The sequence below is a fragment of the Chiloscyllium punctatum genome, chromosome 20 (genome assembly GCF_047496795.1).
Source record: "Chiloscyllium punctatum isolate Juve2018m chromosome 20, sChiPun1.3, whole genome shotgun sequence".
Taxonomy (NCBI): domain Eukaryota; kingdom Metazoa; phylum Chordata; class Chondrichthyes; order Orectolobiformes; family Hemiscylliidae; genus Chiloscyllium; species Chiloscyllium punctatum.
The window spans coordinates 54,374,645-54,400,575 of record NC_092758.1 but is presented as its reverse complement, the minus strand read 5'-3'; the positions used below and the strand labels follow the sequence as shown (position 1 = coordinate 54,400,575).

The window sequence follows — 25,931 nt, the reverse complement described above, 5'->3', positions numbered from 1 at the left end:
TTTACAGGGTGACTGATGCATGGTTGTGTGATGTCATTAAGCTGAAATTGAGTATATGTTGAGATCTAAGATGCTTGAGTGAGAGGAAAGAAATCAGCTGAAAGATCTATTCATCTCAGGAGTGCTGTGCAAACAAATGCTGCAAACTCATCTCACCTGCTCCATGAGATGCTGCTGACTGCCTGTCTTAGGATCCTTCTCCATCCAGTCCTGCAGTTAATCCTGACAGACTATCTCAGAGTCCTCCATGCAGCTGCTTCGCCAGGTGATGTGGCCTGCTTGTCTAAGGTATCCTTTCACCTGCTCCTCGCAATATAAATGTGGAACTAATCAGTGATGGTATGGCATTGTAGTCACAATTTATGTCAAATTTAACACTTTCAGACAATCTGGTTCAATCTGACTCAAGGCCAGAGATATTGTCAGTAGTTAGGAAATGGAAAAACAGAGACCAGAAACAATGGCTTCAGTTATTCAAATATGAAACTGGAGGAAATTTCCACTTTTCCATATCAAATACTGGATATCTGACAAGTTAGAAATGGTGGGAGGATTGAGAGAGGTAGTGGTGTGGTATAGCTAATTATCAATAGTATTTTTGTGAAAACTGAGTGTGTTGCAATGAAATCACTGCAGAATGGCATACATGCTGATGAGAAATAGGAAGGGGCCAATGATAGATATTTTGCAGACATCAGGTTAAAAAGATGAAAATGAGAAGAAAATCTATCAGAAGTGATTCTCTAGCTGGACTAGATAAGAAAGAATGGAGTCAGAAGGACACAGCTCCATGCTGCTCAATGGAGGTAAAGGAGAATGGCATGGTCAGTTAGCTGTGTCAAAGGGAGATTGTGAGGATAAAGAGGGATTGTTTACCATTCTTATAATCAATATAGGATTTCATTTGCGACTTCAGAAGTCATTCTGGTACTGTGACCGTGAAAAACACGACTGAATGAATTCAAACAATGAGTTTTCAGAAAAGACATGGATTTGGGAGGCAATTATCTGTTCAAGGATTCTGGAGAAGAGAAGGAAGTTGAAGGTGAGGTGGGAGTTTACAAAATTGCAGAGGTGGGGACGGGGTCAATGGGGTTATTTGTGAAGTGGAGTATCGATGGTAAATTTGAAGGAGAGAGACAGTACCCGAAGGGAAGGTGTTAATACCCAGCAATTTGTTTTTGTACCAGATTTCCAATATCTGCAGTTCTTTGTTTTATTTTTGACTGTAAACAGTATCAGCCAACATTGGAGCCAGGCAGAGAATTTGGATGGTCAGAAAAACAGGAAGTGGTTCTCAAAGCGAACTCAGAGAGGACATGAGGGAAACAGGAGAAAAACTGAACAATGATGGGGGCTCAGAGCCAGGAACGTTGAATTGTAGAGAAGGCACTTTACAAAAAGATTGGCTCAGTTAGCTATGGGAAGGGCCAAGGCAGCTGATAGGTGATTTCAATTTTTTTTTTCAAACACTTCACAGCAGCATTGTGACGCCTTTGGGTATAAAAGCTATCGAACAAAGTCCAGTGGGAGATAATGCTCGCTCCGGTCAAAGTAGCAGATTCCATGGGTGGGAGGGTATGCTGTTGAGTGGCATGAACAGACTGACACCAAGCTGCAAGATCTGAAGAGTCTTGACAACCATTTCTGTTCCTTCTGACCTCACAACATTAAGAAAATAAAACATGTTTCCCTTTTGGAGATGCTCACAGTGTGCTCTTTAGGTACCATACATTTGTAATCTTATATTTGAACAAAATAAGACTAGCGTGCATAATACACTCACAATCCAGTTCCCCACAAAATGCATCATGATCTAAAACAGTATTCGGTGCTGATACTTAAACAGCCTTCTGCCTGTTTGGAGTAATAGTAATAGCTGTCCATTTAGAATTCTGTCTAAAAATTGATTCAAGCAGGAAAAATAGTTATAAAATGGTCCAGCAAGGTAATCTTCCTTCAGTCTTCTGAACTGAAAAGGCTCCCTTAAATCTCAGCTCATTGTCAAAGCATTACAGCAGATTAGTCAAAACATATGAATACACAGATAATTATACCTTGCGTTACATTTGCAACTGCTGCATAAATATAGATAAAAATGTATATGAATGTACTTGATGGAGAATTGAATTAGGAGTGATTACTATAATGGAATTATTACTTTTAAACAACTATTAGGTTGGTAGACAAAATGTTCCAAGATACTCTTTTAGGCCACCCTTGGATAAATAATCACGTATAATTTAAACCTTTGGTAAGCATAAAACAATGATGTACTTGAAATTACTGAAACCTTTCTATGAAAATTTTTAACCAAAGACAGAAAATTATTAAAGCAGCCTAGTAAAAGCAGGCACACTATAGAGGGGAAGATTCAAAATGATTTATTTTAAAAATTCCACTTTTAAAAATTAAATTTGAACTGAAGGAAATGTTGACCAAGTTGTAAACCGGTAAAAGTAAATTTTGGACTTATGACCCGAAGTGATTAATATCTGGATGGGCCTTTGATCAGGCCCTGAAATTACTTGGGATATATTAGACTCGGGAAAAGATTTAAGGCAGATACAACAAATTGACACAATATGGATATACTGAAAAGATGCTGCATTGTCGAAGATGCAGCCCTTTTGTCAGAAATGTTAAGGTAGGTCTTCTACATATTTGGATGAAGGTAAAATATCACAGAGCAATTTTCTGAAATGGAGTGAGTTCGAATGATGCTGGCGTAAACATTTATCCCTCCAAACAACACTATCTTAAATGGATTAAGTAGACGATTCTTAAACTGATTTTATTTTGGGGTTTTACTTAGATAACAATGATATCACTTCACAAAAAAACTTTGAAACACTTTGCAACTTCCTTACAGTGTTGGATAAATGCATGTCCCTATTTTTATAAAGGCTAAATAGGCATTTTTTATTAGAGTTAAAATTAGAAGCAGTGTCTTAGTTATTGAGATTATGGATAAACAAATAGCGTCACTTATCCATTTCATTAAAACTTTTACAATTTATCAACTTTGAAAAGCTGTGTTGTTTTGATTTGGAATGCTGAAGAATATAAAAAGATATAACATTGCGCCAGATTCAAAGTGCTAGAGAAGATCAGCAAATCTGGTAGCACCTGTTGAGAGAGAAACAGAGTTAATGTTGAAGTCCAATATGACTATTCTTCCATTCCAAACAACAGAGTCACATCAAACTCAAAATATTAACTCTGATTCTCTTTCCAAAGATGATGCCAGACCTACAGAGTTTCTCCAGTCATTTCCGTTTTGTTTCAGATTTCCAACATCTGTTTTTACATTTGCATTTACTCCAGATTCACCTTAGTTAACAGAGGTATCGATGGCACACTTTCAAATTTTAAATTGCAAATAAATCAAAAAGAGAGGGAAAATATGACACAAATGAGGATCAAAATGAGGCCATTAGAGTTCAATGAGGTCACAGTTGACCAGTTTATGTTTATAATTTCACACTTCCATCTACACCCAATAATCCTAGCTTCTTGTTCAGCAATAGAATCAGCACATGCATCTTTCCTTTAAGAATATTCAGTGACCCCTCCTCTAACTTTCTGAGGCACAAAGTTTCAAAGTCAAACAATTCTCTTAAAAATAAAAAAAACCCTGCTCATTTCTATCCTCAAATAACAACTCTATATTTTTAAATGGTACGCTTAAATATGGACGTTATCTAAAACAGGACAACGTCACTTTCTACTTTGGAAAAATCTGCTCGCAATCATGTATACTTCAAGTAAGTCATCCCTCACTCTTCAAAACTCCAATGAAAAAAAGCTGTATCTGTCCAACCTTGCCTCACAGAAAAAGCTGCTTATTTCCAGACATCAATCTCGTAAACTTCCTTGAAACTTCCACAATGCAATTACAATCTTCTTTAAGTAAAGAAACAAAAACTGCAAGCAATAGGAGAGACATGGTCTCACCAATGCCCTATATAACTGAAGTACAATTATACTCTTTCTTGTATGTTTTATATCTTTCATCATGATAGATATCATTCCATTAGCTTTCCTAATAACTTGCTGTACTTACACATGCATGAGAACATTTGGATCCCTCTGCAAATCAAAATTCTGCAGTCAATCTCCATGAGGTCATAAGCTTTTTAAAAATTATTTCCTGCCACAGTGAATAATTTCACATTCACCCCCTCCTCCCCCCCAACCTATACTTGTTACGGACCAGGCCAGACCCCATCAAAACATTTTAAGAAGGTAGCCCGGATCCTAACTTTGCTAGTTGCTTTAAACAGGTGCATAGTGGATATTCCCAGAGTGATGCAGCTGGCCCAACCATCAGTTTTAGACAAAACAGAATTTATTTACAGACTACTGAATGAAACACAAACAAAACAGAACAAAATTTAGAATAACAACCTATCTGAAAACCCACTAGAAGAAAGTGAGGACTGCAGATGCTGGAGATCAGAGCTGAAAATGTGTTGCTGGAAAAGTGCAGCAGGTCAGGCAGCATCCAAGGAGCAGGAGAATCGACGTTTCGGGCACGAGCTTGAAGAATCCTGAAGTAGGGCTCATGCCCGAAACGTCGATTCTCCTGCTCCGTGGATGCTGCCTGACCTATCTGAAAACCCAATCAACTCTATCGCAACTTAATGATACTGTTCCAAATACCTGCAGCATTCCTTGGCAAAAAAGGTAAAATCAAATACAGCTCTCCTGTAAGATGTCAGAGAGAGTAGTCAGAAAACCTCTGTTGAATCTGGGAAACCTTTCTCCCAGCAGCTTTCTTTGACTAGCAGCTTTAAACAGACTGCCTGCTAAGAGCTGCTGTGGGCGGCATGGCAGCTCAGTGGTTAGCATTGCTGCCTCACAGTACCAGGGACCCGGGTTTGATTCCTGTCTCGGGTAACTGTCTGTGTGGAGTTGGTTCCTTCTGCCCGTGTTTGAATGGGTTTCTTCCAGGTGCTCCGGTTTCCTCCCACAATCCAAAGATGTGCAGGTCAGGTAAATTGGCCATGCCAAATTGCCCACAGTGTTAGGTGTATTAGTCAGTGGTAAATATAGGATAGGGGAATGGGCCTGGGTGGGTTACTCTTCGGAGGGCCTGTTTCCATACTGTAGGGAATCTAATCTGAAAAAACCAAACCAGAAAAACCAATGAATGGGGGCAGGGGGGTGGGGGGGGGGGCAATGTTTTTACACAGAAGGTTGTGTGTGAGTGGAATGAGCTGCCAAATGAAGTGGTGGAGGCTGGTACAATTACAACATTTAAAAGGCATCTGGATGGGTATATGAATAGGAACAGTTTAGAGGGATATGGGCAGAGTGCGGGCAGGTGGGACTAGATTGAGTTGGGATATCTGGCTGTCATCGATGAATTTGACCAAACGGTCTATTTCTGTTCTGTACATCTCTATGACTCTAGCTGGCTACACCCCTTTCATTATACAAGTATTTTTTAAAAGCAAACTTAAAAGCCTTTTCAAGTAGATATCTCCAGACATATCTACCTTTATGACCCCTCTTGAAAAAAAGCCAACAAGATATCCTTGTTTAAGGAGCAGCATCGTCACATACTTCATCTACCAGGGTTTTGTCCACTCACTCATCCTATTTATAATCGATCTACAATCTCCTTATGTCATAGTCACAACATTCTTTCCTGCCTATCTTTGTGCCACCTGTAAGTTTAGCTATAATTGCGCCACAAGATCCCTCGCATTTATGTATTTTCTAAGCAACCTGCTCAGGAGAGGTTATTATACATCTCAGGAGCAGGTGGGACTTGAACCCAAGCCTCTTGGATCAGAGATAAGGACATCACCACTGTCCCATTTACGTATACTTTCTGTTTTCTGTCAACCAGCTAAACAATGTTCTATTCACGTTAGTACGATACATCCTACTTTGTCCAAATTCACAGAATTATGGTGCAGGAGACAATTCAGCCTGTCGTGCCTGTACCAGCTTTATTATTGAGCCAATATCATACCTTTTCCCCACATCCCTACGTGACATTACTGTCTAAATAACTATCCAATGGCCTTCTAAATGCCTAAATTGAACCTGCCGCTACCACGTTTCCAATGTATTCCATTCGTTAACAAAACACAGAGAGAAAGTGTTTTTGTTTTGTCTCAACATCATTACTTCGTTTGCACATCACTTTAAATTTATGCCCTCTCATTCTTATTTATTTTACAACGGGAAATAGCTTCACCCTTTCTACCCTGTCCAACCTGCTCATGATTTTGAAAACCTTAATCAGATTTCATCTGAGCTTTCTTCTGTCCAGGGAGAGATTTTTACAATCAGTTAACGAACACTGTATAAGATGTACAAATTAAAATTATTATTCTAAACGTAAGGTAAGAATAGCCAGGCACTTGTTAAAACCTTGCCTCTAATCCTTTGTTAAAACTGAAACATGATTCAGTAAACCTCACCAAAATACCCTCTCCTGGATGTGACGGAAAATCAGTACAGCTATTCTCCCTTAGCAACAAAAGAAAATAAAAATTGGCTTTATGGTTGATAGTATGGAGAAAAGCTGTAAATGGTAGAAAGACATCAATGGACTAAACAGAAGCAAATAAAATTCAGTTTAGAGAATGGTAAGCAAATGTATCAGGGAGGAAAAACGAGGCAGGGGAATACACAGTAAATGGGGAGATTGTGGGACCTGCAGAAGAACAGGGGGACCTTGAAGTGCATGCCTATACGTCACTGAAAGCAGGACCAATAGATGAGGCATCTAGAAAGCATATAGCATACTTTTCATACTCTGGGCTTCAGCCAGGAATAAGAGCAGTGCAGTTATGCTAGAACTGTAAAAAAAAATTGTTAGACCATAAAAACAGAAATTGTAAATCAGAAACAAAAACAGAAATTGCTGGAAAAACTCAGCAGATCTGGCAACATGGACCCACATGGGTCCTAGTTATGCCTTTATCTTTGTGGGGTATATGAAACATTCCTTGTTCCAGACCTATTCTGATCCACACCCACAACTCTTTCTCCGATAAATCAATGATATCATCAATGCTTCTTCCCCTTCTCGTCCGGAATTGGAAAAACAATCGATTATGCGTTCAATTTTCATACTGGCCTTACTTTCACCTGGTGCATCTCTGACTCCTCCCTTCCCTTCCTCAATATCTCTGTTTCTACTTTGGGGGGTAGACTGGCCACTAGTATCCCAGTTACCTGGACTATGCATCCTCGCATCCTGCTTCCTGTAAAGACTCTTCCATTCTCCCAGTTCCACTTTGCCCATTGCATATATTCCAATGATGCTGATTTCGACAAGGGAGCCGCCAAAATATCAATCTTCTTTCTCAGCCAAGAATTCCCCAGCACAGTTGTTGACAGGGCCCTCAAACTAATTTGATCCATCTCCCGCACTTCGGCCCTCACCCCCCTCTTCCCTCCCGCAACAGTGATAAGGTTCTCCTTGTCCTCACCTACCATCCCACTAACATCCACATTGACAAGATTATACACCACCATTTAAGGGCGGCACGGTGGCACAGTGGTTAGCACTGCTGCCTCACAGCGCCAGAGACCTGGGTTCAATTCCCGCCTCAGGTGACTGTCTGTGTGGAGTTTGCACGTTCTCCCAGTGTCTGCGTGGGTTTCCTCCGGATGCTCCGGTTTCCTCCCACAGTCCAAAGATGTGCAGGTCAGGTGAATTGGCCATGCTAAATTGCCCGTAGTGTTAGGTAAGGGGTAAATGTAGGGGTATGGGTGGGTTGCGCTTTGGCGGGGTGGCGTGGACTTGTTGGGCCGAAGGGCCTGTTTCCACACTGTAAGTAATCTAATCTAATCTAATTTCCACCACCTGCAGTGAGATGCAACCACCAGATTACAGATTCCCCTCCTCTTCCTTGTCCACCGTCCACAGGGCACCCTGGTGCACTCTTCCTTCATTCCCAAAGTTTCCTCCTCACAGCCCCATGACACCTTCCCCTGCAATCGCTGAACTTACCCATTTAGATTAGATTAGATTAGATTAGATTACCTCCACCCTCCTCAGTATCCAAGGGCCCAAACGTAACTTCCAGGTGAAGCAGTGTTTTACCTGCAGTTCACCCTGTATGGTCTCCTCTACACTGGGGAAAAAGCGTAGACTGTATAACTGCTTCACAGAACACTTACAATCTGACTGCAAAAACAACCATGAGCTTCCAGTTGCCTTCCATGTTGCACTTCTCTCTGACTTTATGACTCTTTGACACCACTCTGTTCTCTGGCCAATATTTCTGTCTCAGGCTGGCTGCAGTCCTCCAGCACGGGCGCCTCATAGCGCCAGAGACCCGGGTTCAATTCCCGCCTCAGGCGACTGACTGTGTGGAGTTTGCACGTTCTCCCCGTGTCTGCGTGGGTTTCCTTCGGGTGCTCTGGTTTCCTCCCACAGTCCAAAGATGTGCAGGTCAGATGAATTGGTCATGCTAAATTGCCCGTAGTGTTAGGTAAGGGGTAGATGTAGATGTAGGGGTATGGGTGGGTTACGCTTCGGCGGGGTGGTGTGGACTTGTTGGGCCGAAGGGCCTGTTTCCACACTGTAAGTAAGCTAATCTAAAAGAAAAGCTCAACACAGGCTGGAAGAACAACACATCATTTTCTGCTTGGGGACACTACTGCCTGTTGGACGCAATATCAAGTTCAATAACTTTAAGGCTTGAACTCTCCTAGCCCCGACCTCCACACACCAGACCTTGTTATCGCATAGTCTGCTATTACAACCCATTGTAAGCCACTAACAATCTCCATTAACAGCTATTCACCCTACTATCCAGATCATTATCCAGTTGGTCTTCTCTTGCTTTGGGCTGTATCCCCACCTATAGTTTACTCCTTACCCCCTCCTTCCACCCTATCATCTGCATAAAAACCGACATTTCATTGGTTACCAACAGTTATGAGGAAGGACCTGAAATGACAACTCGGATTTGTCTTCACAGATATTGCCAAACCTGCTGTGCTTATCCAGTGATTTCTGTGTTTGTTTATTAGACCATAATCGTGCACAACTCAGGAAACAGTGTTACAGGGAAGATGAGGTTTAACAATAACAATTTATATAGCTCCTTACACACAATGAAAGACATTTGACTTGGCATAATATTACAAAACTATGACAGTGAACTATATTAGTTTAGATGACCAAAGATTGTGTTAAAAATGTTTGGTGTTTATAGGATATTAACGCGAGGATGTGAGGTACAGTGTCAAATGTCCAGGGAAGCAGCATTAGCTTTGGGTTAATGCAACTTTAGTTCTGGTCAGTAATAGTGGAGTAATTAGTATTAAAGGGTCCGGAATTAGATTCACAGGGATGGCATAAAAGGACACAACTGAGATGGCAGACTAAACTCTCGTTCAAAAAGGAAAATTTTAAGGTGGGCTTTGAAGGAGAAGTGGAGCAATGAAGAGGCTTAGGGGGATAATTCCAACACTCAGGACTTAGATGGTTGTAAACATTACTGTTAATGATGGAACTAGGGGCCGGGAAGATGCATGTGGAATCCAGATTTTGTAAAATGAGAGCACCATAAGACTGGATAAAGTTTGAAACGCTGCCAGAAAACATACAAAGAACACGGAAAATAATCCAAGATGGAGGACGAAAAGATTTCTGGCTGTAACAGGCTGCTCCTTTTTCGAGGGATTTTAGGTGGTCAAGGTGATCTCCTTGAATTCCGAGCGGCAATTACTGTTTTATATGCTGTTGCATTGTTTCAGAATTTTGGAGAAATAAAAAGTCAAAACAACAGCATTTTTAAAAGGGAGAGGAACAGACAAAGGCAGCACATGGTCAGGTCAGTGCGAGAGAGAGACAGAGAGAAAGAGAGAGACAAAGACAAAGAAACCCACACTGCTAATTGACACTGCAGTGAACCTGCACAGTTACTGCCTTTGCTGTTGAATTCATGTATTGCTGGACATCGGAGTGCATGTAGGAAAATTAACAAACAGTGAAATTCACAACTGATCTTGGAGACACCTGTTTGGGAGAGGTCACAGTACAGAAACAGATAAGTGAGTAGTTTTGAATGTGGCCTTGCTGTAAGTCTGCAGTAGTGAGTAGAGTGGGTTCTTTCTTGATTATGTTTTATTGACATGTGCTTCTTGATTAAACTTAAAAATATAAAGCCATTGGTATTAAGTTAGCCTGGAACAGTTTTGTAGAGGAATAGGACAGTGCTATTTTCTAGGTCTGTAGATTGGAAGGATCAAAAATGGCCCATATTAGAATGGCATGCTCTTCTTGTTGGATGTGGGAGTTTAGGGAGAGTTTACGGGTTACCGAGAATTATATCTGCAATAAATGCCATTGGTTGCGAATCCTATCAAATCAAGTGGATCAGTTAGAGCGACAGTTCGAGGCAATGAGGAATTTACAAGAGCAAGGAGGAGTGATAGATAATAGTTATAGAAAGGGAGAAAAGGCACAAATACAGTCACACAGATGGGTTAACTCCAGGAAAGATAAGAGAGGTAGGCAGGTAGTGGGGGAGTTTTCTGTAGCTATCCCCATTTCAAACAAGTATGCTGTTTTGAAAAATGTAGGGGATGATAGATTCTCACGGGAATGTAGCAGAAAACCCAAGTTTCTGGTATCGAGACTAGCTCTAATGCAATGAGGGGTACATCGGGTTAAAAAAGATCAATTATGTTAGGGGACTCTCTAGTCAGAGGTACAGACAGATCTTTCTGTGGCCATCAGGGAAAAATCAGAATGATGTGTTGCCTCTTTGGTGCTAGGATTAAGGATGTCTCAGAGAGGATGCAGAACGTTCTCAAGGGAGAGAGCGCACAGCATGAGGTCATTGTACACATGGTAACCTACAGAAGAAGGGAAAAGGATGAAATTCTGAAGGGAGAATATAGAGTTAGACAGGAATTCAAAAAGGAGGTACTCGAGGTTAGTAATATCTGGATTACACCTGGTGCTATAACTAGTGAGGGTAGGAATAGGACGATAGAGCAGATGAGTGCATAGCTGAGGAGCTGGTAAATGGAGAAAAATTCACATTTTTGGATCATTGGACTCTGTAGACGTGACCTGTACAAGGAGGATGGATTGCACCTGAATTGGAAGGGGACTAATATACTGGCAGGGACATTTGCTAGAGCTGCTCAAGAGGATTTAAACTAGTAAAGTGGGGGGTGGGACCCAGGGGGATAGTGAGAAAAGAGATCAATCTGAGACTGGTAGAGTTGAGAAAAGAAGCGAGTCAACAGTCAGGGCAGACAGGGACAAAGCAGAGAACAAAGTAGGACTGATAAATTAAACTGCATTTGTTTCAAAGAAGAGGCCTAACAGGGAAGGCAGATGAACTCAGGACATGGTTAGGAACATGGGACTGAGATATCATAGCAATTACAGAAACATGGATCAGGGATGGACAGGACTGGCAACTTAATGTTCCAGAATACAAACGCTACAGGAAGGACAGAACGGGAAGTAAGAGAGGAGGGGGAGTGGAGTTTTTGATAAGGAAGAGCATTACAGCTGTGCTGAGGGAGGATATTCCTGGAAATACATCCAGGGAAGTTATTTGGGTGGAACTGAGAAATAAGAAAGGGATAATCACCTTACTGGGATTGTATTATAGACCCCTAATAGGCAGCGGGAAACGGAGCAACAAATTTGTAAGGAGATCTCAGTTATCTGTAAGAAAGATATGGATAGGGAGGTTAAGGTAGGAGATTTTAACTTTCCAAACATAGACTGGGACTGCCATAATGTTAAGGGTTCAGACGGAGAGGAATTTGTTAAGAGAGTACAAGAAAACTTTCTGATTCAGTATGTCGGTATACTTACTAGAGAAGGTGCAAAACTTGGCTATTCTTGGGAAATAAGGCAGGGCAGGTGACTGAGGTGTCAGTGGGGGAGCACTTTGGGGCCAGCAACCATAATTTTATTAGTTTTAAAATAGTGATGGAAAAGGATAGACTAGATCTAAAAGTTGAAGTTCTAAATAGGAAAAAGGCTAATTTTGATGGTATTAAGCAAGACCTTTTAAAAGCTGATTGGGGGCAGATATTCGCAGGTAAAGGGATGACTGAAAAATGGGAAGCCTTCAGAAATGTGAGAACGAGAGTCCAGAGAAAGTATATTCATGTTATGGTGAAAGGAAAGGCTGGTTGGTGTAGCGAATGTTGGATAAATAAAGAAATTTTGGGTTTGGTAAAGAAAAAGAAGGAAGCAGATGTCAGGTATAGACAAAATAGATCAAATGAATCCTGGGAAGAGTATAAAGGCAGTAGGAGTATACTTAAGAGGGAAATCAGGAGGGCAAAAAGGGGACATGAGATAGCTTTGGGCAAATACAGTTAAGGAGAAACCAAAGGGATTTTACAAATGCATGATGAACAAAAGGGTAACTAGGGAGAGAATAGGCCCTCAAAAAATAGCAAGGCAGACTTTCTGTGGAGCCGCAGGAGATGGGAGAGATACTAAACGAGTATTTTGCATCAGTGTTTATTGTGGAAAAGAACATGGAAGATATAGAATGTAGGGAAATAGATGGTAACATCTTGAAAAACGTCCATATTACAGAGGAGGAAGTGCTGGATGTCTTGAAATGCATAAATGTGGATAAATCCCCAGGACCTGGTCAGGTGTACCCTAGAACTCTGTGGGAAGCTAGGGAAGTGATTGCTGGGCCTCTTACTGAGATATTAGTATCATTGACAGTCACAGGTAAGGTGCTGGAACATTGGAGGTTGGCTGACGTGGTCCCACTGTTAAGAAAGGTGGTAAGGGCAAGCCAGAGAACTAGACCAGTGAGCCTGACACAGGTGGTGGGCAAGTTGTTGGAGGGAATCCTGAGGGACAGGATGTACATGTATTTGGAAAGGCAAAGACTGATTAAGGATAATGAACATGGCTTTGTGCATGGAAAATCATGTCTCACAAACTATATGGATTTCGGTAAGGCGTTCGACAAGGTTCCCCATGGGAGACTGGTGAGCAAAGTTAGATCTCATGGAATACAGAACTGGCTCAAAGGTGGAAGACAGAGGATGGTGGTGGTGCAAGGTTGTTTTTCAGATTGGAGGCCTGTGACCAGTGGAGTGCCACAAGAATTGGTACCGGATCCACCACTTTTCATCATTTATATAAATGATTTGGAGCATAAGAGATATAGTTAGTAAGTCTGTAAATGCAATAAAATTGGATGTGTAGTGGTCAGTGAAGAAGGTTACCCTAGATTACAACGGGATCTTGATCAGATGGGCCAATGCACTGAGGAGTGGCAGATGGAGTTTAATTTGGATTAATTGCAAGGTGCTGCATTTTGGGAAAGCAAATCTTAGCAGGACTTATCCACTTAATGGTAAGGTCCTGGGGAGTGTTGCTGAACAAAGAGATCTTGGAGTGCAGGTTCATAGCTCCTTGAAATTGAAGTCGCATGTAGATAGGATAGTGAAGAAGGTGTTTGGTTTGCTTTCCTTTATTGGCCAGAGTGTTGAGTACAGGAGTTGGGAGGTCATGTTGCGGCTGTGCATGATGTTGGTTAGGCCACGTTTGGAATATTGTACAGAATTCTGGTCGCCTTCCTGTCAGAAGGATGTTGTGAAATTTGAAAGGGTTTAGAAAAGATTTACAACGATGTTACCAGGGCTGGAGGATTTGAGCTACAGGGAGAGGTTGAATACACTTGGGCTGTTTTCCCTGGAGCGTTGGAGGCTGAGGGGTGATCTTATAGAGGTTTAGAACATCATGAAGGGCATGGACAGGATAAATAGACACGGTCTTTTCCATGGGGTGGGGTACACCAGAACTAGAGGGTTTAGGGTGAGAGGGGAAAGATATAAAAGAGACCTAAGGGGCAACTTTTTCACGCAGAGGGTGGTGTGTGTATGGAATGAGCTGCCAAGGAATCGGTGGAAGCTGGTACAATTGCAATATTTGGTCGGTATGGATGATTTGGACCGAAGGGTCTGTTTCCGTGCTGTAAATCTCCATGACTCGATGTTTGACAAATAAGACGATAACTTTGATTCAGGATGTTGGTGCTCTGGGGTGCTTAAAAGTATCAGAGAGTGAGTGGGACAGGCAATCTTCAGATGAGCTGATACTTATGTTGGGCAGAAGATGGGAGGCTGGCCAGGAGGATGGTAACCTGATAAGCCTGATGAGAGTCTGAGTAATAGATGGATTCAGGCAGATCAATCCAAACCAGACTTAAGGCAATCAGAACTCTCTTTTGCAGTGTTATGATCCCATCTGATGTAACTGAAATCGGCCCGATTGATCATATTTTGTTTTTTCTCTTTATTTAACATGACGGTCATTCAACAAAATTTATGCACACAATGTTGCAGATTTGGTTTTAACAAAAAAAAGTTTATTAAATAAAAAAGGAAAATAAAATAGAACATAATAGGCTACTTACATATAACACAATGTGAAAGCAGAACAAAATCCCATATACCCAAAGCCATTATTTTTCAGTACTCAAGTACCAGAAAGAGTTGAAAAATGTGTTGCTGGAAAAGCGCAGCAGGTCAGGCAGCATCCAAGGAACAGGAGAATCGACATTTTAGGCATAAGCTCTTCTTCAGGAATCATTCCTGAAGAAGGGCTTATGCCCGAAACATCGATTCTCCTGCTCCTTGGATGCTGCCTGATCTGCTGCGTTTTTCCAGCAACACATTTTTCAGTTCTGATCTCCAGTATTTGCAGTCCTCACTTTCTCCTACCAAAAAGAGTTCCCTTTATTACATTCATAGTTTTGACTTAGCTGTTTCTTTCAGCTCCCAGCTTTAGCAATTTGATAGCGACTTCCCAGATCATTTGTAACCCCTTCAGCATACTAACCAAACAGTTCTGGTCTAGAATTATCAAACTGAAACCCTTAACCTGAGGGAACATATGTCCTGGATATTCTGAAGTAGCTCCTATTCTGAAACTCAATCGAAACCCAATCCAAAAGCTATTCAATCTGTGGGTTTTTCCTAAAGCCAAAAATCAATTCATGATTCTTCAAAACTAAAAGCAAGCTAATGACTTTCAAAGTTTATCCTCTCTGCTTGTAAAACTCTCACAAAACAAACAAATTCACATTATGACTCCAGGAGGGCACCAGCCACCTGTTATCTGATATATACTGGTTTAAAATCATGACTCCTGATTGGTTGACAAGTTAAAAATTAACTTCATACCTGTTATTAGCTCAAAAGTGAAACTCTAAAATAATTTCATGTCAACAAATCACACACCTGCATCAGAGCAACTTGTCTTATTCCCTAATAAATATTCATCATCTCAGCCTGTCTTTGTCTAACAGAAGTGACTTATTCCTAATTCAACTCTTCTCCCATTACCTTGTCTCACCCCAGCTCTAGCCGCATCTCTTCTGATGCCCTCCAAAATGTTTCCAAATTCCTGGCCCTTTTACCTCTTCACCATGGACTTGCAAGTCTCTATGCATCCATTGCCACCAAGTCTATTCTGCTTACTCTCAGCTTCTCCTGCAAATAGAGAAGCAAAAGATTTCTATTCAGTGCCACACTCCTTTGCCTGGTTTAATATCTTCGAACATTGAACAATTTTCCTCCATCTTAAGTCATATCTCCCACAAGGTGCTGCCAAGGGTCTTTACTCGTTCCTTAGGCAGAGACAGTTAAGAAGCGTGGCATTGGAAAAAACACAGCGGCTCTGGCAGCATCCGAGGAGCAGTAGAGTTGACACTTCAGGCATATGCCCTAGGGGGATAGGGGTGGGACTGGGGAAAGTAGGTGGGATGGCGATAGGAGGATGTAAGTGGAAGATTATTGTGATAGGTCGGTGGGGAAGGTGGAGGGGATAGGTGGGAAGGAAAGTGGACAGGTCGACTCTCCTGCTCCTCGAATGCTGGCTCACTTGATGTGGTTTTTCCAGTGCCTCACTTTTGCACTCTCACTCTCAGCATCTGCAGTGCTCATTTCCTCCCTCTGCGTAAGGAATAACATTCCTTATTGCTAAAAACAGCAGATCGCTGGCTGGTTGCAGCATGTGCATACATGTACCAGCAGTCTGGCTTCCTTAATCTGAAAGAGCTCTTGGTCTATAATTTGGATCACAGTCACCATTATTTTTTAATCAACTAACTTGAGAGTCAAACCAAAAGTTATTTGGACACAACCATTCAAGTTCAAATTTATCCATGGAATTTGGGCATATGCCAGTCAGCAATTATTGCTTTCTCCTAATTAACTTTGAGAAGATGGTGTTGAGCCATGCATATGATGATGATGGTGGTGCTCCAGGAAGGGAGTTACAAGACTTTGATCCAACATTGAAAAGGAACAGCAATACGTTTCCAAGTTTGGACTGTGTATGACTTGGGTAACTTGGTTCCCATGCGCCTACTGTCTCTTATCTGACAGGGCTGGAGACATTATGATTTGGACAGTGCAGTTGAAACCTTGACAAATTATTAAAGGAAATTGTGTATATGGAACACACTGCACCCACAGTATTCTGCCGGACGGAATAAATGTTTAAAGTGGTGGATTGCTGATAATCAAGTGATAATCTGCTTCATTCTGGATATTATCAAACCTACGTGTTGTTGAAGCTGCAGGCAAAGAGATTATTACATCACACTCCTGACATGTGCTTGTAAATGATGGGACAGGAAGTGAGGTATTCAGTAAACGATAGCCATTCTTTGACTTGCTCATACGGCAAAACTATCTACGTAACTCGTTCAAAATGTTAATAGGAATTCAACGTTAATTCAGTTGAATGCCATTTCTCATTGGGACACCCATTTCTCTGACTCAAAATATTGTTCAGTTATCAAGCCAACTTTATATCGTGTCCAAATCTTACTTTATAAGGGCAAGTGGAGATGACAGCCTTGAGATATTATTGCTAGACTACTTGGGTCTACTGGATTAATCATCTTCTGGGGATCAAATCCTGCTCTGGCAGATAGTTGAATTTGAATTCAATTTTAAAAATCTGAAAAATAACAGTTTAATGATGACGATGAAACTATCGCCAATTATTGGAGAAAAGAAATCTGGCTCACCATTCGGGAAGGACAATGCTATTTTTCCCTAGTGTGGCCTACATGTGAGTCCAGACCATCAGGAATGTAGTTAACTGTCATCTAGAGATGGACAAAACAAATGCTGAACTAGACAGCAAAGTCCAAAACCCAGAAATGAATTTTAAAAATTCCAGTCCGACTCCAGCCTCCACCCTCAATTTTATTTCTAGTACAATGATTGAAATAACTCCAAAGAGGCTGGTATCCCTTCACCTAGTTTCCTGTTATTTATGTGTGGAGTGTCCTTGACACTGATCTAGCTTGCTAATAGCCAGAGTGAACGGAATGTCCGATACTCCTGTTTTTACCTGTCAGCCTCGGCTCTCTGATTGAACTAGATTAACCAGGGAACTCTATCGATGAGGACCACCTGGCTGACCTTTACCATGTTACAATCACAACATCCCTCCCCTGTTGCCCATAGGCTATTTTTTCTTTGTAGCTCCTCCTGGGGCATTTTAGCACCAGATCATGTTTCTCCAATTCTGTCTCTGATACGGGTGGTGTGTAATGCACAGTATCTTGCCTCTTGTACCCAGAGCATCTAGGAAATGGCTCATTCTCTTCGTAAGGTAGCAAAGGCCTTGCATCATGTCCTTCTCAGATTCCGAGGTATCTTCATTGCTTGACCAACAGGGAGAGCCAATGGGTTCTGGAACAGTTGGAAAAACTGTTGAGGAGCTGGGCATGTTTTGTTCCCCCACCATTGGCGATTTTACAGCTTTCATATATGGTCCACATATTTGTTAAGGACTGTCACATAAACCCAAACTTTATATATGTCATGAGATCTGACTGCTCATCGATCATGCCTTTTATCCACGCTGGGCTCCTTCCCATAGTTAGCACACCAAATTTTGTCCCCTGGATTTAACAGTCTCTCTTGCTTTGCAGAATCTTGTGTCCAGTATTTGTATTCCTGATGCCATTCACCCTTCCTGCTAGGATCAGGAAGATCAGATTTAACCTGGTGCCGAGCCTTCTGCCCATTAGCAAATATGCTGCAGCTATCCCTGTGGTTGCATGAGGGATGGTCCTATAATCAAAGAGGAACTAGAAGAGTTTGGTTTCTAGTGAAGCTCTGCATTGGGTCACCTATGTTCTAATATTATCCCGATTCCTAATGGGGAGGCATCAAATCAATAATACATTTTGCTTGGGATCAGAATGTGCCAACAACACCTTGTTTTTCATTTCACCGAAAGATAAGGCTTGGCTACATGACCATTTCCAAGGCTGACCCTTTTTAAAAAGTTGATGCAAAGGTCCAGGATGGAGGCCAGGTTATGTATGAACTTTCCATGATAATTCATCAGCCCAAGGAAAGACTTAAGCTCCAGTCTAGATGCAGGAACAGGGGCACTTTTGATCACCCTCACTTTATCTTCCATCGTGTGTAACCAAGTCTTGGTAACTCTAGCTCAAGTAGGTGATTTGGGGTACCTGGAACACACATTTTTCCCTTTTAAGGTGCACTCCCACCTGGGAAAAATGTCTAAGGACTACATGCAAGTTCTCTCATGCTCCTTATTGGGCTTCCCTATTAATAGCATGTCATCAAGATAAATGGTGACCTGGGGTTGACCTTGTAAAATGTTTTCCATCATTCGTTGAAGAATTACATAGACTGACGATACCCCAAATGGCAGTCTCGTACCTTTGTACAACTCCTTACGGGTATTAACTGGAGCATACTTCTGGGAATTCTCATCTAACTGCAATTGCAAGTACGCATGGCTCATGTCCAGCTTCGTGAAGGACAGCAACCCCTGCCAGTTTTGCATATGAATCCTCTCTGCAAGAGGTTGGATATTAATTCAGTAACAAAAAGTGGTTTATGTTTGTTTAAAATCACCACAAAGGCAAACTAGCCATCGGGGTTCACAATCGCTATGACCAGCGCTGCCTATTCTGCAAACTGGACTGGTTTGATGATTCCTTCGCTTTCCAGCCTCCTTTTCTTTTTGCCTCTCCTTTTGCCCGTAAGGCAAATAGCATTGGGAAGGCCTTGCAGAATTGTGGAATTGCTTCCTGTCAATATGCAAGGTGGTCTTGCCTCCTTTGACAGACCTTCCAGAAAAGCTTTGGGATATTTACTTAGGACATTACTCAGGCAACCAAACGTTGAATCAAAAAATGGCGAAGTGCATCTTTCTCAACCATTTTCACCTCCATCCAGCTTGGGCCTGAGCCTTTTACTGAAAATATGTTGCTAGAAAAGCGCAGCAGGTCGGGCAGCATCCAAGGAGCAGGAGAATCGACATTTCGGGCATGAGCCCTTCTTCAGGAAGAGCCCTTCTTCGGGCTCATGCCCAAAATGTCGATTCTCCTGCTCCTTGGATGCTGCCTGACCTGCTGCGCTTTTCCAGCAACACATTTTCAGCTCTGATCTCCAGCATCTGCAGTCTTCACTTTCTCCTGAGCCTTTTACTCCAATCAATGGTAACTGAACTAGCTGCTTCTCATAAAGACCAAAATCGAAGTTGTACCCTTAATCTGTAAAGGATCCCCGGGATGTCCAAAATTTAGTCTAGCCAAGATCTTGTGCAAACTTAAGGTTTGGGATCCAGAGTGAATTTTGTTAAAGACTGGTTCTGCCAACACTGAAACAGCCATGCCAGTTTCGACTTCCATCAGAACCAGGTGATCATTTAACCAGGCAATCATTTTGATTGATTCTGATTTGGATGTTGCCAAATAATTTAATTGTTCAAAACCAGATGGAGGTGAACTTTTCAGGGTGTGCACTTTCCTGGTTACTGGCCCATGTTCTCTTACTCAATTTAGATCTAACAGGACTCTTTTACTGTTTCTAGTCTGCATACGCAGAAACTACACTGGCTTGCTGGCTCCAATACTGAAGAAACTTTTAACCATTTGGCCGAGGCTTGTTTTTGTTTGGGGTTTTGCAGTGGGCTGAACTAGAAACCCTCCATTCAGGAAATGCCCTAAGTGAAGCTATGCAATTGCTTCAATGGTGTTCCCCAAACTCAGTTGGCCCGGCGAGGGTGAACACTTCCAATGCAATATCCTGCAATTCGTATATTCCATTTGCCCCATTTTCCAATAATATAGCCAGTTGTAATGCATCATTCCTGATGAAGAGCTTAAACGTGAAAGGTCGATTCTCCTACTCCTCGGATGCTGCCTGACCAGGTGCTTTTCCAGCACCACACTCTCAACTCTGAACTCCAGCATCTGCACTCCTCACTTTCTCCCAGTTGTAATGTATGTTTGAAGTCCAGTTGGGTTTCTGTTCGTAAGAACTTTTGCATGGTTGCATCAGTAATACCATTGACGTCGCCACTGAAATAATTCTACAGATGAGGTATCCCATTACCAAGTCACCTTTTATTTACAAATGGAGAATCTTTGACCCTGATCCAGCTCCCTCAGAGCCAGTAGTCAAAGTGAACAGGATGGAGAAAGTGCGGACTACAGATGATGGAGATCAAAGTCAAGAGTGTAGTGCTGGAAAAGCACAGGTCAGGTAGCATCCGAGTAGCAGGACAATTGACATTTCGGGCATATGCCCTTCATCAGGAATGAGACTTGTGGTCTGGCAAGTGTGGGGAGGCTGGGGGCTGAGTGATAAATGGGAGTGGGTGGAGTTGAGGGGGAAGGTAGCTGCGAAAGCAATAGGTAGATGAAGGTAAGGGAGAAGGTGTAGGTCGAAGAGGAGGATGGAGTGGATTAATGGGAGAGGTGATGGACAGGTCGATCAGCTTTCCCATCTATCAGATCCATTCTCCGCTTCAACCTATACCTTCTCCCTTACCTTCATCAACCTATCGCTTTCGCAGCTACCTCCCTCCTCAACCCCACCCCTCCCATTTATCTCTCAGCCCCTTAACCAACAAGCCTCATTCCTGATGAAAGGCTTATGACCAAAATGTCGATTCTCCTGCTCCTAAGATGCTGCCTGACCTGCTGTGCTTTTCCAGCATCACACTCTTGAGAGTTAACAATGTATCTGACACACCTGTTTTTATCTGTCAGCCCTGGCCTGCTGAGTTGACTGTTAACCTGGTTCAATCAGGGAACTCATATTCTACAAGGTCCATCTGGCTGACCTCATTATAATCACTACAGTAATGGCTGCATCAGGACCGTTTCCTTTTTCTGGCCTGGAATGGATTAAATTAGATTAGATTACTTATAGTGTAGAAACAGGCCCTTCGGCCCAACAAGTCCACAACAACCCTCCGAAGAGCAACTCACCCAGACCCATTCCCCTACATTTACCCCTTCACCTAATACTATGGGCAATTTAGCATGGCCAATTCACCTAAACTGCACATTTTTGGACTGTGGGAGGAAACCGGGGCACATGGAGGAAACCTATGCAGACACGGGGAGATTGTGCAAACTCCACACACACGGTTGCCTGATGCAGGAATTGAACCCGGGTCTCTGGCACTGTGAGGCAGCAGTGCTAACCACTGTGCCGCCCAAATAGAAAATTTCATAAACTTTGATTCAAACTTCCACTCTTCTCTCACCTTCACATTATCAATTTCTGACTCTGTTTCAATATCTTTAAATCCATTTCTGGAGATGAACCAGCAACAAAACTTTTCTTTAAGCCCACTGATTCCTACAGCTAATTAGACTTCAGTTCCACACACCCTATCTCCTGCAAGGACTTAATTCCATTCTTTTGCTTTCTCATATGATATATCAACTGATCTGATTATACAACCTCCCACCGTCCAAATAACTCTTTCGACACATTTTCCTACCTCCACAAATGGGGATTTTATTGAAGTACCATGTTGGCAAGGTCTTGTTTCATGAACTTTCGCTTCTTCCCAGACCATAATACAGTTTTGCTTGACCCCACATTCTACCCCACCGATATCCAGAGAATCATAGAATCCCTACAGTGTGGTAGCTGGCCACTTGGCCCATTGAGTCTATATAACCCCTCTGAACAGAATCCCACTTTGACCCATGCTCCTAGCCTATCCATGAAACCCCACATTGCCCATAGCTAATCCGACTAGCCTGCACCTACGTGGACACTAGATTAGATTCCCTACAGTGTGGAAACAAGCTATTTGGCCCAACAAGTCCACATTGACCCTCCGAAGAGTAACCCACCCAGACCCATTCCCCTACTCTATATTTACCCCTGTCTAATGCACCTAACACTATGGGCAAACTAGCATTGCCAATTCACCTGTCTTGCACATCTTTGGATTGTGGGAAGGAACCGGAGCACCCAGAGGAAATCCACGCGGACACAGAGAGAATGTGCAAACTCCACCTAAACAGTTGCCCAAGGCAGGATATGTGAGGCAACAATGCTAACTACTGAGTCAATTAAGCATGGTTAATCCACCTAGTCTGCACATATCTGGACTGTTGGAGGAAACCCACATAGGCATGGGGAGAATTTGCAAACTCTACAAGGATAGTCACGTGAGGATAGAATGAAACCTGGGTTCCTGGTGTTGTGAGGCAGCAGTGTTAACCACCGAGCTGCTGTGCTGTCCCTATATTTGAAAATCATTCTGCCACATGTTCCACCTCGAAACACATCTTCCTTTTACTTTTCAGCATTCCAAAGAGACCATTCCCTCCATGACACCCTGGCTCATTCCTCAAGTTCTGATTCTTCTCTTTTTTTCCTCCAGAGCCGCAGGAGATGGGGGAGATGCTAAATGAGTATATTTTGGAGAAGGATATGGAAGATATCGAATGTGGAGAAATAGATGGTGACATCTTGAAAAATGACCATATTACAGAGGAGTGGTGCTGGATGTCTTGAAACGCATAAAAGTTGATAAATCCCCAAGTAGATTGGATGGGGCGGAGTTTGTGCAGTGTGTCCAGGAAGCTTTTCTAACGCAGTATGTAGATTGTCCAACCAGAGGGGAGGCCATATTGGATTTGGTACTCGGTAATGAACCGGGACAAGTGGTGGGCTTGTTAGTGGGTGAACATTTTGGTGATGGTGACCACAATTCTGTGACTTTCACCTTGGTTATGGAGAGAGATAGGTGCACACAACAAGGTAGATTTTACAATTGGGGGAAGGGAAATTACGATGCTGTAAGACAGGATTTGAGGAGCATATGTTGGGAGCATAGGCTGTCAGGGAAGGATGTGGTGGAAATGTGGAACTTTTTCAAGGAGCAGATACGACGTGTCCTTGATATGTATGTACCTATCAGGCAGGAAAGAAATGGTCGTGTGAGGGAGCCTTGGTTGACAAGGGAGGTTGAATGTCTAGTAAAGAGGAAGAAGGATGCTTACATAAGGTTGAGGAAACAGGGTTCAGACAGAGCAGCCAGAAGGGACCTGAAGAAAGGGATTAGGAGAGCTAAGAGAGGGCATGAAAAATCCTTGGCGGATAGGATCAAGGATAACCCCAAGGCATTTTATGCGTATGTGAGAAACCTGAGAATGACGAGAACGAGGGTAGGTCCGATCAAGGACAGTAGTGGGAGACTGTGTATTGAGTCGGAAGAGATAGGAGAGGTCTTGAACAAGTACTTCTCTTCAGTATTTACGAATGAGAGGGACCGTACTGTTGAAGAGGAGAGTGTGAAATGGACTGTTAAGCTAGAAGAGATACTTGTTAGGAAGGAAGATGTGTTGGACATTTTGAACAACTTGAGGATAGACAAGTCCCCCAGGCCTGACGGGATATATCCTAGGATTATGTGGGAAGCAAGAGAGGAAATTGCAGAACCGTTGGCAATGATTTTTTTGTCTTCACTGTCAACGGGGTTGGTACCAGGGGACTGGAGAGTAGCGAATGTTGTGCCCCTGTTCAAAAAAGGGAATAGGGATAACCCCAGGAATTACAGGCCAGTTAGTCTAACTTCTGTGGTAGGCAAAGTAATGGAAAGGGTACTGAGGGATAGGATTTATGAGTATCTGGAAAGACACTGCTTGATTAGGGACAGCCAGCACGGATTTGTGAAGGGTCGGTCTTGCCTTACAAGTCTTATTGAATTCTTTTGAGGAGGTGACCAAGCATGTGGATGAGGGTAGAGCAGTGGATGTAGTGTACATGGATTTTAGTAAGGCATTTGATAAGGTTCCCCATGGTAGGCTTATGCGGAAAGTCAGGAGGCATGGGATAGAGGGAAATTTGGCCAATTGGATAGAAAACTGGCTAACCGGTCGAAGTCAGAGAGTGGTGGTAGATGGTAAATATTCAGCCTGGAGCCCGGTTACAAGTGGAGTTCCGCAGGGATCAGTTCTGGGTCCTCTGCTGTTTGTAATTTTTATTAATGACTTAGATGAGGGAGTCGAAGGGTGGGTCAGTAAATTTGCAGATGATACAAAGATAGGTGGAGTTGTGGACAGTGAGGAGGGCTGTTGTCGTTTGCAAAGGGACTTAGATATGTTGCAGAGCTGGGCTGAGGAATGGCAGATGGAGTTCAACCCTGCCAAGTGTGAGGTTGTCCATTTTGGAAGAACAAATAAGAATGCTGAATACAGGGTTAATGGTAGGGTTCTTAGTCAGGTGGAGGAACAGAGGGATCTTGGGGTCTATGTTCATAGATCTTTGAAAGTTGCCACTCAGGTGGATAGAGTTTGTAAGAAGGCCTATGGAGTATTATCGTTCATTAGCAGAGGGATTGAATTCAAGAGTCGTGAGGTGATGTTGCAGCTGTACAGGACTTTGGTTAGGCCACAGTTAGAGTACTGTGTGCAGTTCTGGTCGTCTCACTTTAGGAAAGATGTGGAAGCTTTGGAGAGGGTGCAGAGGAGATTTACCAGGATGTTGCCTGGAATGGAGAATAGGTCGTATGAGAATAGGTTGAGAGTTCTCGGCCTTTTCTCGTTGGAACGGCGAAGGATGAGGGGTGACTTGATAGAGGTTTATAAGATGATCAGAGGAATAGATAGAGTAGACAGTCAGAAACTTTTTCCCCGGGTACAACAGAGTGTTACAAGGGGACATAAATTTAAGGTGAAGGGTGGAAGGTATAGGGGAGATGTCAGGGGTGGGTTCTTTACCCAGAGAGTGGTGGGGGCATGGAATGCGCTGCCCGTGGTAGTGGTAGAGTCAGAATCATTGGTGACCTTTAAGCGGCATTTGGATGGGTACATGGATGGGTGCTTAATCTAGGTTAGTGGTTCGGCACAACATCGTGGGCCGAAGGGCCTGTTCTGTGCTGTATTGTTCTATGTTCTATGTTCTATGTTCTAACTGATCAGGTGTAACCTAGAACTCAGTGGGAATCTAGAGAAGTGATTGCAGGGCCTCTTGCTGAGGTATTTGTATCATCGATTGTCAGAGGTGAGGTGCCGGTTGGCTTGAAGAGGGAAAGGTATAAGAACATGGTGCCACTATTTAAGAAAGATGGTAAGGAAAAGTGAGGAAATTATAGACTAGTGAGCATGACATCAGTAATGGGCAAGTTGCTAGAAGGAATCCTGAGGGACAGGATTTCCAAATATTTGGAAAGGCAAGGACTGATTAGGGATAGTCAAAATGGCTTTGTGCATGGAAATTCATGCCTCACAAACTTCATTGAGTTTTTTGAAGAAGTAACAAAGAGGATGGTGAGGGCAGAGCGGTAGACGTGATCTATCTGGACTTCAGTAGGGCTTTTGACAAGGTTCCCCATGGGAGACTAGTTAGCGAGTTTAGATCTTGTGGATTACAGGGAGATCTAGCCATTTGGATACAAAACTGGCTCGAAGGTGGGTGGTGGTGAAGGGTTGCTTTTCAGATTTGGAGTGACACAAGGATCGGTGCTTGGTCCACTACTTTTCATCATTTATATAAATGATTTGGATGTGAACATAGCAGGTAGTTACTAAGTTTGCAGATGACACCAAAAGCAGAAGTGTAGTGGACAGCAAAGAAGGCTACCTCAAGGTATAATGTGATCACGATCAGAAATGCCAATG

At 42.6% G+C, this 25,931-nt stretch overlaps 1 protein-coding gene across 10 annotated transcripts in view; it reads right to left on the bottom strand.

Moving 5' to 3' along the window:
- arhgef37 (Rho guanine nucleotide exchange factor (GEF) 37) overlaps positions 1–25,931 on the bottom strand; it is a 232,674-nt gene that overhangs the window by 205,107 nt on the left and 1,636 nt on the right. For 4 of the 10 annotated variants that reach the window (XM_072590933.1, XM_072590929.1, XM_072590942.1 and 1 more), the window contains exons 2-3: positions 15,337–15,483; positions 157–300 (exon numbers count right to left, since the gene is read on the bottom strand). The exons of 2 other annotated variants lie outside the window; for them this stretch is intronic. The gene's annotated coding sequence lies outside the window, so the exon portion shown is untranslated. Of the gene's footprint in view, positions 1–156; positions 304–15,336; positions 16,240–25,931 lie in introns of those variants that run through there. 4 more of the 10 variants (XM_072590930.1, XM_072590935.1, XM_072590932.1 and 1 more) reach the window with 4 other exon arrangements.